This window comes from Oryctolagus cuniculus, chromosome 1 (assembly GCF_964237555.1).
Source record: "Oryctolagus cuniculus chromosome 1, mOryCun1.1, whole genome shotgun sequence".
In the NCBI taxonomy this organism is placed as follows: Eukaryota; Metazoa; Chordata; class Mammalia; order Lagomorpha; family Leporidae; genus Oryctolagus; species Oryctolagus cuniculus.
In genome coordinates this window covers 124179580-124198311 of record NC_091432.1, presented here as the reverse complement: position 1 = coordinate 124198311, position 18732 = coordinate 124179580, and the positions used below count along the sequence as shown (strand labels likewise).

Genomic DNA, 18732 nt, shown 5'->3' with positions numbered 1-18732 from the left:
TACTCCAAAAGGGAGAGAAAGGGAAATGGAAAAGATTAATCATACCAGAGCAAAACTGAAAACCAGCAGGGCAAACATGAAGCCCTAACGTTCCACATCCAACATCCTGGGTACACTGTGTTGGGTCGTGGGCTCCCAAAGGCTTGGGCAGCCTCACCCTTGTTTTGCTGGTTATAGCCAATGCTTCAGTTCTTACAGGTTGGGGTCTCATCTCTGTAGCTCCACTAGGCATTGCCCTGGTAGGGACTCCCTGCGGCCACTCCAACCCCATGTTTCCATGTTCCCTTGTAGAGGTTCTTTGCGGTGACTGCACCTTTGGGACCAATCTCTGGGCCCCGAGTTTGTCTGAAACATCCTTTGAAATCCAGGAGGGGACCTCCATGTCTCCAGGGTTCTGTCAGTCTTTGCCTGTGAATGCCTGTGACTTTCTCGGGTCTGCCTGGCTCACTGCTCGCAGCATTCCTTGATGGGTATCTTGTATGGCTGACATCTCTGCTCTTCTGGGGATCTCCTTTGTAGCTTCACCCTCACAGCTTCACTATGCTTTTGCTCTCTCTAGGGGCTCCAGGCCTGCAGCAAAAACTGTTTGGCCTCCTAGGCTTTCATTTGAAATCTCAATGGAAGCCAGAAGGACCCCATAACTTTTGCATTCCGCATGCCTCCAAAAGGGTCATATGGACTGTGCCAAGGTCTGCCACCAGAAGCTACTGTTGGAGCTGCTTATGTCAAAGCTTCAGGGGCCGCTGAGATCTTTGCCAGTGAGATAAGGATTGCTATTGATTCTACTCATTAAGTCAGCTTTCTTCAGTTTGAACTGTTACTATCAACTAAAAGATGTGGAGCACCATCTAGAATTGGTTTATAAGAAAAGGCTAGAATAGTTTGCCAGCTTTTGTCTTCTTAAATATTGACTTTCCTCCATTTTTCCCCTTTCTTCTCCTAGGAACTTCTATTAGATGTGTGTTAGATTATCAATCTCCATGTTTCAACTTTTCTTTCAGTTCTCTATCTCCTCTTTTTGTGCAATCCTCTGGATAATTAATCTTGTAACTAGGTTGCATGCAGTTCACTATCCATCTATTAACTGTGTTAATCCATGGTTTAACTCGCCTACTCAGTTTTCAAAGAGACTTATTTTATTTATTTGAAAGGCAGAGGGACAGAGACAGGGGCAGAGACAGAGAGAAAAAAAGAGACTTTCCAGGCTGATGCAGGAGCCTGAATTCCATCCCAGTCTCCCACATGGGCAGGGGTCCAAGTACTTGGTCCCTCCTCCACTGTCTTCCCAGGGGCATTAGCAGGGATCTGGATCGGAAACAGAACATCCAAGGCTTAACCTGCTGTGCCACTATCCTGGACTCCCTATTCAGCTTTAATGTCAGTAAAAATGCTTTTCATTTCAAGAGGTTCTATTTGGCTCTTTTTCAAATCTTCATGGTGATTTATGTATTTTCTTTAATCTCTTTAACCATTACTTAAACTACATATTTTATAATCTTTTAAAGACTGTTGCATATAAATGAGTTCTAATTGTACTGTATCAGATACATTTTTGCATGGTGGATCATTTCCCCATGTGGCTTGGTCTTTAGATTGGGTTCATCTCCAGTAGCAGTTGTCTTGCCTTTGAAAGTCTGCTGGGTTATAGATGTGTGTTGCATCACGGTTTTATATTTGCATCTTACACAAAAGCACGAAAAGGATTTCACTGCTCAGCATCAGCTTTTATACTAATACTACTTCTTCACATTAGCAACAGCTTTTATACTATTACCTCTTATTCACATTACAAAGTATAGGGCAATTTCACATTAAAAATCTGAATGTGGAGTAAGAAATATAATTCCTCGTAACTTCCCTGAGAATTTTCTAGTGCTCTGTCATGAAAGAATGGTTCAGGGAGCTCAGTCACAACTTCCTGCCTTATTCTGTCACAGGCCATTTCTTCCAGCAGGTGCTAGAAGCCCAGTACCTATCCTCTGGAGTATAGATCCTGCTCTGATGTTTCCCTGGTTGATGCAGCAGGTTTACTGCTCTGGGTTTTGGTTCCTCTTTTATTTGGGCACCCAACACCCTTTCCATGTCTTTACAATGGAGGAGGGAAGGCAGAGGTACCTGCTGGCTCATTTTGCCATGAACTCCATAGATGGCTGTAGCACCATTTCCATACAGCCTAGAACTCACACTGTACCATTCAACTACTCTTACAACCTAACATTGTTGTCCTTTTTTTATACTGTCTCCCCCACCTTGCAAAAGCTCAGGATTGGATTTATCCAAATGCTGTCTCTCTTGAACCAAACCTGTGACAAACATGGTGAATAGTGCAAACACAGACGCTGGGGTAAACCAGAGTTGAATCTGAATCTCAGCTCTGCTACTTACTAGCTGAGTAACCACTGGCAAGTTATTTAACTCACATAAGCCTCCAGTAACATGTAAGAAACAATATTTATCTCAAAATTATTGCCAGAATAAAATAAAATTCTGAAGGCAAAGGCACTTAGCACAGCTCCTGATATATTCAATAAGTTGTAGACCAGATTGGATTCTGAAGAAAATCTCCAGGTTGAAACTCAACGAATAGCTTTCCCTCAACCTCAGCAAGACCCTCAGTTGTTCTTAGGAACCTTTCCACGTGCTATTTTCTCAATCCTGACGATGCTTGCAGATCTGCCACATTCTCGTCAAGCTATCTCCCCCTGTTCTGACCTTGCTCCCAGCAAGTACCATTGCTTTCTATTTCAATGAAAACACTGAGTATCAAGTACCTTCACCAGTGATTTACCAGCCCCGTGAGTGACTTGCAATGAGCTTGGTCTTCCATCTCACACACACACAAAAAAAATGGTTGAATTCATGCTATGTTCCAGATGGTGTTCTAAGTCCTGGCAATACACCACCAGGAAAAGAAAGAAAAATCACGGCCCTCTATAGTTTGTGTCCCACTGGGAAGAGAAGTGATAAAGAGTATAACTAAGTAAATTCCATGGTATCTTACAAAGGGATAAGTATAAAAAGAGAAGTAAAATGCTGGCAGGCTAGTGATTTTTTTAATAGGGGCATCTAGAGAGTTGTCATTGAAAAGCTGGCATCTAACAAAGATGAGGAGGGAGTAAGGAACCAGAAAGTGCAGCGGCTTGAGGTGGAAATGTACAGGGCATGTGTGAGCAGAGCTGTGATGCCCAGATGGCTGACGAGGCACAGGGAGGGGAGAGGAGGCAAAGTGGGAGAACTAAGGAGGGGTCCGATTGTGTAGGGCCTTGCACACCATTCCTGGGATATGCGCTTTCACTTTGTGAGAACGACAGGTCTCAGAGGATTCAGGAGAGAGAAGTGTTCTGAGAAGTTTACAGCTTCATGTCATAATTCTGCTGCTGTGTCCAGTATTGACTGAAGAAATGCAACAGCAGCTCAGGGAGACTAGGTAGGAGGTTATGGAAAAATCCAGCAAGAGATGTTGGTGACTTCCGTCAAGACAGTAAGCGGTGAAGGTGGTGAGAAATGGTCCTATTCTGAATGCATTTTGAAGGAAGTGACAACAGTCCTTGTTAATGGACTGGGCGTGGAGTGGGACAGAAATACAGGAATCAGGGATGGTTGTAGGATGTTTGCCTAAGCAGCTAGAAGGATACTGATCCCATAAAGTTAGTTGAGAAACACTGAGAGGAGCAGGTTGTGGTGGGGAGGATAGAGATGATCAGGAATTCAGTTTTGGATATGTTAGGTGTAAGATGCCTATTTGGCATCTAAATGGGCATGTTAAGAAAATAGTTGGAGTTGCCAGAGACCAGATAATATCACTGAAGGAGTAAATGCAGATAGAAGAGAGAATAGATCCAAAGACTGAGGAAGGAGCAGGGAGGGTGTGCATTTGTCCCTTTTCAGTTGCTGTAACAAAAGACATAGGCTGGATATTTATAAAGAAAATGAGTTTATTTGACTCCTAGTTTGCAGGCTCAAGAACATGGTGCTGACACCAAACAGGCTCTGCTGAGGGTCCCCTTGGCTGTGTCACATGGCTGATGGTATCGTGGGGCTGGGGGGCATGCATGAGAGAAGGAGAGACCAAATGGTGAGACAGGAAACCAGAGAGAAGGGTGGTACCCCTTTTGCTCTTGTTTAACAACCCCTCTTGCAGGACTGACTGAGGTCCCACAAGAACTACACTAGTGCCACGTCCCAACACTGCCACATTGAGGACCAGGCTTCCAACATTTAAGCACTTGGGTGACACATTCAGGTCCTATCCAAAAGGATGATTAGCAAAGGAAGCTAAGGAGGAGTGGCTAGGGAAGTGGAAGGAAAATTGGAAACATTTGATTGGTGCCCTGGACGTCAAACAAAGAAAGGATTTTCAGGGGTCAAATGGCATGAGACTGTGTACTATGAGGTCAGAGACCACAGCTCATAACAATCTGGAGGTAATTAGTGACCTAGACAAGAGAAATTCAGGTTGAGCAGTGAGAATGAAAGATTAACTAACATGGATTTAAGAGAAATGATTCAACAGATATGCAGGAACTTTAAAAATTTCATGGAAACATGAATTAAAATATAAGTTTATTTTGATGCAAGAATTTTTTAATTTATCCAGATTTTCTGTGATATGCATTTTCCCTTAACTCTTTGAAAACTCATACTTGTATGTATAAATTATAATTCACAGTAGCCCAAATGTGGAAACAGTACAAGTGCCCATCAGTAGAAGAATGAATGAATGATGGTATTGTGTATGAGGTATATACATACAATGCAATATTAAGAATGAAATTCTGGGCCTTGCATCTGTCCTTTTTTTTAACTTTTATTTAATGAATATAAATTTCCAAAGTACGACTTATGGATTACAATGGCTTCCCCCCCCATACCGTCCCTCCCACCCACAACCCTCCCCTTTCCCACTCCCTCTCCCCTTCCATTCACATCAAGATTCATTTTCGATTATCTTAATATACAGAAGATCAGCTTAGTATACATTAAGTAAGGATTTCAACAGTTTGCTCCCACACAGAAACATAAAGTGAAAAATAATAGATGATTTTTTTAAATGATGCTGAAATCAGATCAGACCTATTGTCATGTTTAATCCCAGTGAGAGTCAAGTTGGGAATTGATAATTTCTTTTCTTTTTTTTTTTTTTTTACAGAAGATCAGTTTAGTATACATTAAGTAAAGATTTCAACAGTTTGCACCCCCATAGAAACACAAAGTGAAATATACTGTTTGAGTACTCGTTATAGCATTAAGCCTCAATGTACAGCACATTAAGGACAGAGATCCTACATGAGGAGTAAGTGCACAGTGACTCCTGTTGTTGACTTTACAAATTGACACTCCTGTCTATGGCATCAGTAATCTCCCTATGCTCCAGTCATGAGTTTCCAAGGCTATGGAAGCCCTCTGAGTTCTCCGACTCTTATCTTGTTTAGACAAGGTCATAGTCAAAGTGGAGGTTCTCTCCTCCCTTCAGAGAAAGGTACCTCCCTCTTTGAAGACCTGTTCTTTCCACTGGGATCTCACTCACAGAGATCTTTTTGCCAGAGTGTCTTGGCTTTCCATGCCTGAAATACTCTCATGGGCTTTTCAGCCAGATCCGAATGCCTTTAGGGCTGATTCTGAGGCCAGAGTGCTATTTAGGACATCTGCCATTCTATGAGTCCTTGCATCTGTCCTTGAGGTTAAGACGCCTGCATCCTTTATCAGAGTACTGGGATCAAGTACCAGTTCTGCTCTCAATTCCAGCTTCCTGCTAATGCACACCTGGGAGGCAGCAGGTGACGGCTCAAGTGGTTGAGTCCCTGCTACCCACGGGAGACCTACATTGAGTTCCCTGCTCCGGATTGTTGGGAGCATTTAGGGAGTAAACCAGAGAATGGGAGTCCTCTCTGTCTCTTTCTCTCTCTCTCTGGTGAATTAAAAAAAAATGAGTGAAATTCTGACACATGCTGCAACACAATGGATTCTGAAAACATGTTAAGTGAAATAAGCCAGACAGATACTGCATTCCTCTTGGGTGAGGTACTTGGAGTAGGGAAATTCATAGGGACAAAAATTGGAATGATGGCCCCAGAGATTGGGGAGGGTATGGGAGCTATTTTATAAAGGTGGAATCCCATTTGGGATGATGATAAATTTCTAGAAATGGATAGTGGTGATGGCTGTGCACCACTGCGAATGTACTTAGTGCTACTGAACTGTACACTTGAAAATGATTAAAGTGATAACTCCTGTTTTATGCACATTTCTATGTTATGTGTATTTAACCACTATAAGACAATTGGAAAAGGAATGAAAATCAGGGGCCAGTCCTGCAGTGGGCTAAGCCCCCACCTGAGGCATTGGCACCCCATATGGACACTGGTTCATGTCCCCGCTGATCTTTTTCCAATCCAGCCCTCTGCTAATGGCTAGGGTAGGCAGTGGAAGATGGCCGAAGTGCCTGGGCCCCTGCACTCATGTGGGAGGCCTGGAAGAAGCTCCTGGCTTTGGATTGGCCCAGCTCTGGCTGTTGTGGCCACTTGGGGAGTGAAATAGAGGATGGAAAACGTCTCTCTCTGTCTGTAACTGTACCTCTCAAATAAATAAATAAATATTTAAAAAAAAAAGAACCAAAAATCATACAGGCAAGTATTTCAGGAATTCTTGTTGTAAAGAAAGTGGCAATAAAATGAGACTGTGGTGGGAGAGAGAAGAGGAGTGGAGACAGATTTTCAGAAGGGTAGTTTACAAGTTGTTTTATGTCCATCGGAGTGATCCAGGAGACACAGGATAATGCCGAGGAGAGGTAGGGGAACAGCTGCAGCAATGCCCCTACGTGGGCCAGAGGAGGAGGGGCCAGATGGCAAGTGGCCTTTGCTGGCAGCAGAGAGAGGGGCACACTCTCTGGAGAGGGGTACTGGGCACACGAGGGTTGCAACTGTCCTGCAGGAGGGAAGGCTCAGCAGAGCACACAGCTCCCCATGCCAGCAGGGGTTGAGGAGTGTGGTGACAGTTTGTCCAAATTCTCTTTTGAGTATTTTACTTTCTTTCTGAAAAAGGGACAATGCTTATCACGGGAGAGTAATGTCCCTTCCATGATGCTCATGCCTGGGGCAGGCATTTGGCCCAATGGATAAGATGCCACTTGGGATACCCACATCTCATATGGGACTGCCCAGGTTTGAGTTCCAGCTCTGTTCAAGATTCCAACCTCTTGCTAATGCCCACCAAGGGACTCAGCAGCTGATGGCTTTATGCACTTGGGTCCCTGCACCCTCATGGGAGACCTGGATTGAGATCCTGGTTCCTAGCTGCAGCCTGACTCAGCCCTAGCTGTTGCAGACATTTGGAAAGCGAACCAGCACATGGGAGATCTGTATCTCTTCTCTCCTCCCCTCCCCCCCACTTTCAAAGAAAATAAATGTTTTAAATGATGCTCATGTCCCAAGTCCTGCAAATGTTACCTTACACGGCCAAAGGGATTCTGCAGATGGGATGAAGGGTAAGGATCTTGAGATTGGGAGATTCTGCTAGAGTATCTGGGTGGGCCCAATCCAATCACATGTGTCCTTAAAAGTTGGGGGTGGGGGACAGCGTTGTGGTGTAGCAGGTTAAGACCCTGTCTGTGATGCCAGCATCCCATATGGGCACCAGTTCAAGATCCAGCTGCTCCACTTCCAATCCAGCTTCCTGCTGGATTCATTCCCTTCCTCCCTACCTCCCTCCCACCCTCCTTCTGTATGCTCCATTTCTGATCCAGGTTCTTACTAAAGCTCCTGGGAAAGCTGTGCAAGATGGCCCAAATACTTGGGCCCCTGCACCCATGTGGGAGACCTGGAGGATTCTCTAGGCTCCTGGCTTCCTGGCCATTGTGGCCCTTTGGAGAGGAACCAGCAGATGGAAGATCTCTCTCTCTGTCTCTCTCTCTCTCTCTGTCTCTCTCTCTCTCTCTGTCTCTCCCTTTCTCTCTCTGTAACTCTGCTTTCAAATAAATAAATCTTTTTTTAAAAAAATGTGGGAAAGAAAAATGAAGTACTGATATGTGCTACAGCATGGATGAACCTTGAAAGTAAGTCATTTATATGACATATCCATTATAGGAAAATCCATACAGAGAAAGCAGATTCATGGTTGTCAAGGACCAGCAATGGGAACATGCGGAGAAAACAAAGGTTGACTGTTAAAGGGGACAGTGTTTCCTGGGGATGATGAAAATGGTCTAAAACTGATTCTGGTGATAAATACTTAACTCCATAGATATACTGAAGACTATTGAATTGTACACTTCAGATCCATGGTACTCAAATTATATCTTAATAAAACTTTAACAAAAAAAAAAAAAGGAAGAGGCAGTCAGAGAAACCTACAACTGCAGTCAAAGCAGTAGGAAGCTGCCAATGTGAAGATGGAAGAAGGGGATCCTAAGCCAAGGAGTGTGGGTGGCCTCCAGGTGAGAGAAAAGGCAAGGAAGTAGCTTCTCCTTCAGCCTTCCTGGGAGGGACATGGCCCTGCCAACACCTCAATTTTTAGCTCAGGGAGACCAGAGTCCAACTTGTGATCCACAAATCACAATAGTACATTTGTGTTGTTTTAAGGTACTCCATTTGTGGCAATGTTTTATGGCAGTCATGAGTTGAAAGAGAGAGTAGAGAAAGGGTCTCGGAGGTCTCACAGAAGAAGACGTGGTAGGCGCAGGCACTGTGGCCACTCGGGATGCCCACATCCCATTCTGGAGCTCCAGTTTGAGTCCTGGCTACCTGGCTGCTCAATTTCCAATACAACTTCCAACTAATGCATCCCGGGAAGGCAGTGGATGACGGCACAAGTTCTTGGGTCCCTGCCATCCACGAGGGAAACCCGGATGGAGTTCTTGCCTCCTGGCATCCCCAGGTGTTGCATGCATTTGGACAGAGAACCAGTGGATAGAAGATTCCCTCTCTCTCTCTCTCTCTTTCTCCCCCCTCCCTCTACCCTTCTCTCTCTGCCTTTCAAATAAAGAAATAAATAACTCTTTTTTCAAAGGAAGAGATAGTGAGAAATAGTCACATAGCAGAGAAAAGAATACCTTGAGATCAGTTCTCCATATACATTTGCATGGTATATTTCTAGACTACAGCTGATACCTTAGGTTATGGAACCAGATAACTTATATTTGAATCCTGATTCTGACATTTACTAGCATGTGATCTTGGACAAATGTCTTCAGTTTTCTTACCTACTAGGTGGAGATCAAGTTAGCTTCCACTTCATATAGTTATAGTGAATACCAGAAGCACATACAAAAAATTCCTTGAACTCAGTAAATTTTAGTTGTCTATTCTTTACAAATTGAGGCAAAGTATTTTATTTTCCCCAACTATAACTTAATTTCAATGTTATTCAATTCAACTCATCATTTCTTTCTAAAGCACATACTATATTCCAAGCTTTAAGTTAAACTTAGGAGAAAAAAAATGGTGCCAAAATAGGCATGTCTCCTACCATGAGGAACTTATAGTGGGAAGGCAGACATCAAACAAAAACTCATTCAATAAGCATAAACATCAACTTTAAGAAGTGCTATGAAGGAAAGATAGAAGGTGGTATTAAGAGGATATAAAAGGAATATGAACCTCGTTTTCCTTGACAAAGCAATGATTAAAACATCAGTTGAGAGAGCGGCAAGATGGCGGAATAGGAAGGGAGCACACTGATAGTCCAGGAATAGACAGTTTAATAAAAGTGAGGTACTACAGGTTCAAGGAAGAGTAGGGGAAGAAACAGCAGAGGAAACTCTTCCAGAACTAGTGATTCACAGTGGACCTGCGTGGAGAGCGTGGGAGCCCACAGTTCGAGACACCAGCGGCAGAATCAACACACCAGCGCTGGAACGCGAGCTGTGCAGAATTACTTCCCTTTTGAATTAAAAAGAAAGAAAGGAAGGAAGGAAGGAAGGAAGGAAGGAAGGAAGGAAGGAAGGAAGGAAGGAAGGAAGGAAGGAAGAAGGAGAGATTTACCATGCCTAACCTGGGAGTGTCACCTTTGGCACACCCTTAACCCTGAGGAACCAAACAGAGCTCTCAGGCCACACCCATCTCAAGCCTCTAAGGCTCCATCAAAAGCAGACAGTCCACTTAATACAGTCATAGTATAACAAGAAAAAACACCACAGCGAGGGAAGAAGAATCCAAAGATATCTCCACAATGCCAAGCAACAAACGCAAAAACCGAGGAAACAAGAACAAGGAAGACATTATGACACCCCCAAATGAACAAGACACCCCAGGCCAAGATTATGAAAATGATGAGATGGAAGAAATGCAAGATACGGATTTCAAAAAATTTAAGATAAGAACAATTAGAGCCGGCGCCACGGCTCACTATGCTAATCCTCCACCTTGTGGCGCTGGCACACGGGGTTCTAGTCCCAGTCAGGGTGCCGGATTCTGTCCCAGTTGCCCCTCTTCCAGGCCAGCTCTCTGTTGTGGCCAGGGAGTGCAGTGGAGGATGGTCCAAGTGCTTGGGCCCTGCACCCCATGGGAGACCAGGATAAGTATCTGGCTCCTGCCTTTGGATCAGTGCGGTGCGCCGGCCGCAGCGCGCTGGCCGCGGCAGCCATTGGAGGGTGAACCAACGGCAAAGGAAGACCTTTCTCTCTGTCTCTCTCTCACTGTCCACTATGCCTGTCAAAAAATAAATAAATAAAAATTAAAAAAAATAAGAACAATTAGAAGTTTTCAAAAACAAATGCTTGAGGTACAGAATTCCTTACTGGACAGGATAGAAAATCTCCTTCAAGAAAATGAAATCTTCTCTCTCTCTCTCTCTCTTTTTTTTTTTTTTTTTTTTTTTTGACAGGCAGAGTGGACAGTGAGAGAGAGAGACAGAGAGAAAGGTCTTCCTTTTTGCCGTTGGTTCACCCTCCAATGGCCGCCGCAGCCGGCGCGCTGCGGCCAGTGCACCACGCTGATCCGACGGCAGGAGCCAGGTACTTATCCTGGTCTCCCATGGGGTGCAGGGCCCAAGCACTTGGGCCATCCTCTACTGCCTTCCCGGGCCACAGCAGAGAGCTGGCCTGGAAGAGGGGCAACCGTGACAGAATCCTGCACCCCGACTGGGACTAGAACGCAGTGTGCCGGTGCTGCTAGGCGGAGGATTAGCCTAGTGAGCCATGGCGCCGGCAAGAAAATGAAATATTAAGGAGGAATTAAAATGAAACGCAGAAACTAGTAGAAAAGGAAAGAGTGATAGTGAAGAGAAATCAAAATGAAATGAAGAACTCAATAGATTAAATGACAAACACATTAAAGAGCCTTAGAAACAGAAGAGAGAATATTGGACTTAGAAGACAGAGCACAGGAAAGTATACAGTCAAACCAAAGAAAAAAAGAGGAAATTAGAAATCTAAAAAATATTGTTGGGAATCTACAGGATACTATTAAAAAACCCAACATTCAGGTTCTAGGAGTTCCTGAAGGCATGGAGAGAGAAAGGATTAGAAGGCCTTTTTAGTGAGATACTTGCAGAGAACTTCCCAGGTTTGGAGAAGGACAGAGACATCCTAGTACAGGAAGCTCATAGAACCCCTGGTAAACATGACCAAAAGAGATCCTCACCACAACACGTTGTAATCAAACTCACCACAGTGAAACATAAAGAAAAGATGCTAAAATATGCAAGAAAGAAACGTCAGATTACTCTCAGAGGATCTCCAATTAGACTTACAGCAGAATTCTCATCAGAAACCCTACAAGCTAGAAGGGAATGGCGAGACATAGCCCAGGTACTAAGAGAGAAAAACTGCCAGCCCAGAATATCATATCCTGCAAAGCTATCATTTGTGAATGAAGGTGAAATAAAGACCTTTCATAGCAAACAGAAATTGAAAGAATTTGTCGCCACTCGTCCAGCCCTGCAAAAGATGCTTAAAGATGTGTTACACACAGAAACACAGAAACACGGTCATCAATATGAAAGAAGGTAAAGGAAGGAAACCTCACAGCAAAAGATCACAGGGAATTCAAAGCATATATTAGAAAATATCTTTGGCAAATGGCAGGGCAAAGTTACTACTTACCAATAGTCACATTGAATGTTAATGGCCTGAACTGTCCAGTTAAAAGACACAGATTGGCTGATTGGGTTAATGAATAAAACCCATATTTGCTGCTTACAAGAAACACATCTTTCCAACAAAGATGCATACAGACTGAAAGTGAAAGGCTGGAAAAAGATATACCATGCCAACAGAAATGAAAAAAGAGCGGGCGTAGCCATCTTAATATCGGAAAACATAAGCTTTAACACAAAAACTGTTAAGAGAGACAAAGAGGGGCACTATATAATGATTAAGGGATCAATTCAACAGGAAGATATAACAATTATCAATATATATGCACCTAATTACAGGGCACCAGTTTATTTAAATTTGTTAAGGGACTTAAAGGGAGACTTAGACTCCAATACAATAGTACTGGGGGACTTCAATACTCCACTCTCAGAAACAGACAGATCAACAGGATAGAAGATCAACAAGGAGACAGTAGATTTAAACGGCACTATAGCCCAAATGGATCTAACAGATATCTACAGAACTTTTCATCCTACACATAAAGCATTTACATTCTTCTCAGCAGTTCATAGAACCTTCTCTAGGATTGACCACATGCTAGGCCATAAAGCAAGTCTCAGCAAATTCAAAAGAATTAGAATCATACAATGCAGCTTCTCAGACCATAAAGGAATGAAGTTGGAAATTAGCAACTCAGGAATCCCTAGAGCATATGCAAACACATGGAGATTGAACAACATGCTCCTGAATGAACACTGGGTTATAGAAGAAATCAAAAGAGAAATAAAAAACTTTCTGGAAGTAAATGAGGATAACAGCACAACATACCAAAACTTACAGGATACAGCAAAAGCAGTGTTAAGAGGAAAGTTTATATCAATAGGTGCCTACATCAAGAAATTGGAAAGGCACCAAATAAAAGAGCTTTCAATTCATCTCAAGGATCTAGAAAATCTACAGCAAACCAGATCCAAGTATAGTAGGAGAAGAGAAATCATTAAAATCAGAGAAGAAATCAACAGGATTGAATCAAAAAAAAAAAAAAACATTACAAAAAATCAGCCAAACGAGGAGCTGGTTTTTTGAAAAAATAAACAAAATTGACACCCCATTGGCCCAACTAACAACAACAACAAAAAGACCCAAATTAATAAAATCAGAGATGAAAAAGGAAACGTAACTACAGACACTACAGAAATAAATAGAATCATCAGAAATTACTACAAGGACTTGTATGCCAGCAAACAGGGAAACCTATCAGAAATGGATAGATTCCTGGACACATGCAACCTAACTAAATTGAACAAGGAAGACATAGAAAACCAAAACAGACCCATAACTGAGACAGAAATTGAAACCGTAATAAAGGCCCTCCCAACAAAGAAAAGCCCAGGACCAGATGGATTCACTGCTGAATTCTACCAGACATTTAAAGAAGAACTAACTCCAATTCTTCTCAAACTATTCAGAACAATCGAAAAAGAGGGAATCCTCCCAAATTCTTTTTATGAAGCCAGCATCTCCTTAATTCCTAAGCCAGAAAAAGATGCAGCATTGAAAGAGAATTAAAATATCCCTGATGAACATAGAGGCAAAAATCCTCAATAAAATTCTGGCCAATAGAATGCAACAACACATCAGAAAGATCATCCACCCAGACCTAGTGGGATTTATCCCTGGTATGCAGGGATGATTCAATAGATGCTGGAGAGGATGTGTGGAAAAAGGGACACTAACCCACTGTTGGTGGGAATGCAAACTGGTAAAGCCACTATGGAAGTCAGTCTGGAGATTCCTCAGAAACCTGAATATAACCCTACCATACAACCCAGCCATACCACTCCTTGGCATTTACCCAAAGGAAATTAAATTGGCAAACAAAAAAGCTGTCTGCACATTAATGTTTATTGCAGCTCAATTCACAATAACTAAGACCTGGAACCAACCCAAATGCCCATCAACAGTAGACTGGATAAAGAAATTATGGGGGCCTGCGCCGCGGCTCAATAGGCTAATCCTCCGCCTTGCGGCACCGCCACACCGGGTTCTAGTCCCGGTCGGGGTGCCGGATTCTATCCTGGTTGCCCCTCTTCCAGGCCAGCTCTCTGCTGTGGCCAGGGAGTGCAGTGGAGGATGGTCCAAGTGCTTGGGCCCTGCACCCCATGGGAGACCAGGATAAGTACCTGGCTCCTGTCTTTGGATCAGTGCGGTGCGCTGGCTGCAATGCGCTGGCCGCGGCGGCCATTGGAGGGTGAACCAACGGCAAAGGAAGACCTTTCTCTCTGTCTCTCTCTCTCACTGTCCACTCTGCCTGTAAAAAAAAAAAAAAAGAAAGAAATTATGGGACATGTACTCTATAGAATACTAAGCAGCAGTCAAAAACAGTGAAATCCAGTCATTTGCAACAAGATGGAGGAATTTGGAAAACATTACTCTGAGTGAATTAAGCCAGTCCCAAAGGGACAAATATCATATGTTCTCCCTGATCGGCGACAACTAACTGAGAACCAAAGGGGAAACCTGTTGCAGTGAAATGGACACTATGAGAAACAGTGACTTGATCAGCTCTTGTCCTGACTGTTGATGTACAATGTAATACTTTATCCATTTTAGTATTTTTGCTTTGTTTTGTTCTAGTACTATTGGTTGTACTCTGTAATTAACACACAATTATTCTTAGGTGTTTAAATTTTAACTGAAAAATGATTCCTGTTAAATATAACAGTGGGAATAAGAGAGGGAGGAGATGTACAATTTGGGACATGCTCAATCGGACTTGCTCCAAATGGTGGAGTTAGAAACGTGCCAGGGGATTCCAATACAATCCCATCAAGGTGGCATGTACCAATGCCATCTCACTAGTCCAAGTGATCAATTTCAGTTCACAGTTGATCATACTGATAGGTCTAAGAGTCAAAGGGATCACACAAACAAGACTAGTGTCTGCTAATACTAACTGATAGAATCAAAAAGGGAGAGAATGATCCATCATGGGAAGCAGGATACACAGCACACTCATAGAATGGCAGATGTCCTAAATAGCACTCTGGCCTCAGAATCAGCCCTTAAGGCATTCGGATATGGCTGAAGAGCCCATGAGAGTATTTTAGGCATGGAAAGCCAAGACACTCTGGAAAAAAAAGAAGAAGAAGAAGAAGACCTAAATGAAAGATCTCTGCGAGTGAGAGCCCAGTGGAAAGAACGGGGCCATCAAAGAAGGCGGTACCTTTCTCTGAAGGGAGGAGAGAACTTCCACTTTGACTATGACCTTGTCTAAATATGATAAGAGTCAGTGAACTCAAAAGGCTTCCATAGCCTTGGCAACTCATGACAAGAGCCTAGGGAGATTACTGACGCCATAAACAAGAGTGTCAAATTGTTAAGTCAACAATAGGAGTCACTGTGTACTTACTTCTCATGTGGGATCTGTCCTTAATGTGTTGGCCAATGTGAAGTAATCCTATAACTATTACTGAAACAGTATTTTACACTTTGTGTTTCTGTGTGGGTGCAAACTGATGAAATCTTTACTTAATATATATTAAATCGATCTTCTGTATATAAAGATAATTGAAAATGAATCTTGTTGTGAATGGAATGGGAGAGGGAGCGGGAGATGGGAGGGGTGCGAGTGGGAAAGCCATGTAATCCATAAACTGTACTTTGGAAACATATTTACTAAATAAAAAAATAAAAATAAATAAATAAATAAATAAAACACCAGTTGAGTTAGGGGAAAGAGAGGAGGTGGAGAAACCTTTCCAGTTAGAGGGCACATGTGCAATGGCCCTGATATGAGAAAGACCTGGGTGACTCAGGAAATGACACTAGGCCAGAATGGCCTTGTATGTGGTGCAGCACAAGGACCGTGGCCTGGAGTGAGGCTGGAAGGCCCCAGTCATGCAGGATCTTGCACGACGAGGAGGCTCCTGAAGACTGAAGGGCTTAGGAGTCAGGTTGATGGCTTCAGATCAGGATATTCATAGATGAACACGAGAGACGTGGACAGCGATAGGAGACAACTTGATCAAACGAAGAAAATAAAACATTTTTTCTTTTTTATGAAAGCTTTACCACTAGGTGATGGAATCACTGAAAGGGGAAGATCTTTGTAGAAACATTGTAACTAGTGAATGAAGAATGACAGAATTCTTTCATCATTTTGAAACTAATGAATGAACTGATCCAGGCATTACTCATCAGTGGCTGCTAATATCAAAATCCCACACTGTGTGTCTCCTAAAAGGAGAGTACGCTGTCACCTATCATGCAATCTTGCCAAAAATTAAACTTGATCTGATAAAACATCTAATCCTATGGTCAATTTTCAGAAAATGCACAGGACAAGGGAAGGGGTTAAACAGACCACAGTGAAGCAACAGATGAAACCTAGATGATGGCAAACACTAAAGACAGACAATCTAGCCCTTTAAAAAATGCAGAAGGGGCCTGCGCTGTGGCTTAGCAGGGAAAAGCCACCCACTGAGACACCAGCATCCCAAGTGGGCACCAGTTGGAGTCCAAGCTGCTCCACTTCCAATCCAGCTCCCTGCTGTGGCCTGGGAAAGCAGCAGAAGATGGCCCAAGTCCTTGGGCTCCTGCACCCACATGGGAAACCCAGAGAAGCTCCTGGATCCTGGCTTCAGTCTCGCCCAGCCCTGGCCATTTGGAGAGTGAAGCAGTGAATGGAAGATCTATGTGTGTGTGTGTGTGTGTGTGTGTGTGTGTGTATTATTCTGCCTTTCAAATAAATGAAATAAATCTTTTTCAAAATGTACTTTAAAAATGCAGGAGATACGGTGGGAAGAATCACTATGTTCCTAAAGTTGTATTTATGAAATACATGAAGTTTGTATTCCTTAAATAAAAGGTTTCTGGGGGATAAAAATACAAGGGAAGGGGTAGGCATTTGGTATAGCAGTTAAGATGCTCATCTCACCTCAAAATGCCTGGGTTTGAGCCCCAGCTCTGCTTCACATTCCAGCTTGCTGCTAATGCACACCCTGGGAAGCAGCAGATGAGGGCTCAAGTATTTAGTCCCTTTCATCCACATGGGAGACCTGTTTTGGGTTCTAGGCTCCTGGCTTTTGCCTGGCCTAGTTCCAGCTGTGATACACATTTGGGGAGTGAATCAGCAGATGGAAGATCTCTGTCCGCTTGTCTTTGAACATCTTTCTCTCTCTCTCTGCCTTGCAACTAAAATGAAATATTTAATTTTAATGTGTGAGAAATTGCAGAGGACTGAAATGAAAGATGCAATCAAACACTAAAACAGCTCCTCATGGAAACAAATTGTAAAATATCATACTTCAAGTCTGTACAGACAGAAAGCAGATGGGTTAGGGGTTGCCTACTGCTGAAAAGTTAGGGAGAAATGGGGAGTGACTGCTATTGGGTATGGGTTGCTGGGATGATGAAAATGTTTTAAAAAGACTGATCTTGGTGATAGTTACACAACTCTGTGAACATATTAAAAACCACCAAATTGTATATCTTAAATGGTGAATTTTATGGTATCTAAATTATATCTCAGTAAAGTTGGCATATGTATACATACATACACACACACACACATGCACAGTTCATGGAAAATGGAATTAAAAGATAAGTTTATTTTAGTGTCCAGAAAGTTGAAATCCAAGCATACCGTCTTCATAATACATATTTTTCATGAACATTTTGAAGGCTCCTGGTTTGTGTGGATTTCAAAACTTTTTTGTGTCAAAATAAATTTATCTTTTAATTACATTTTCCACCAGCTTTTTGAAGTACCCTTGTGTGTGTATGTGTGTGAGTGTGTGTAAAAGAAAAGATCTAAAGACAGAGAGGAAATTAGTCAAGGGATGGAACATTTCTACACAGAGGGGATACTCTGCAGTAGAGGAAAGAGCATGAGGTTTTAATATTTTTTATTTATTTTCATTTTATTTGAAAGGCAGAGAGATACAGACAGACACTGATTTACCCCCCAAATGCCTCCAATAGTCAGTACTGGGCCTGGCTGAAGCCAGGAGCAAGAAACTCGATCCAGATCTACCACGAGGCAGGGACCAAAGTACTTACCTCCTGCCCCCCAGGGTACACGGTAGCAGAAAGCTGGATCGGAAGCAAAACCAGGGCTCAAACCCAGGCACTCTAATATGTTATACAGGTGTCCCAAGCAGTGTCAACCACAGCACTAAACACTGACCCTGGGCATGGCATTTTAGGGATAGGGAAACCCACCTGCAACTGGTGTTTCCTTGAAGTTGTATAGTGAGAATTGAAACTGAAAGATTTTGAAAAAGGCCTGGAATGTCCAGGGTTGTAAAAGCCAGGCTAAAGTGTTTGAGACTTCAGAACCATCAGAAGCCTGAGCTGGGTGATATGATCACTACGCCTTACAGCTCTGAATATCCCACAGAGAAGGAGGAGAAGGTAGAATATGTTTGGGAAACGAGGTAAGTGGTATTCCAGTTCTCCAGACAAGTGATCCTCTTGTTTTAGGGGGCGGAGGATGGGAATGATTTGCGGATGGCCAGGGATTGAGATGCAGCACAATGGTAAAGCAGCAAAGTCGGCTTGCTCAACCGCGTGGATGGTGAAATGGGAACTGAAGAAGAGCTGCAGGTTTTGGGGTGAGGGAGCGACATTAGTTTTTTAAAGAGTTATGGGGAGGGAGGGAGCAGGAGAGAGAGAGTGCTTCCATCCACTGCTTCACT

General features: G+C 43.0%; 1 long non-coding RNA gene across 5 annotated transcripts in view; it reads right to left on the bottom strand.

Annotated features, from left to right (window-relative positions):
• LOC103348879 (uncharacterized) overlaps positions 1 to 18732 on the bottom strand; it is a 72279-nt gene that overhangs the window by 50968 nt on the left and 2579 nt on the right. The window lies entirely within an intron of this gene.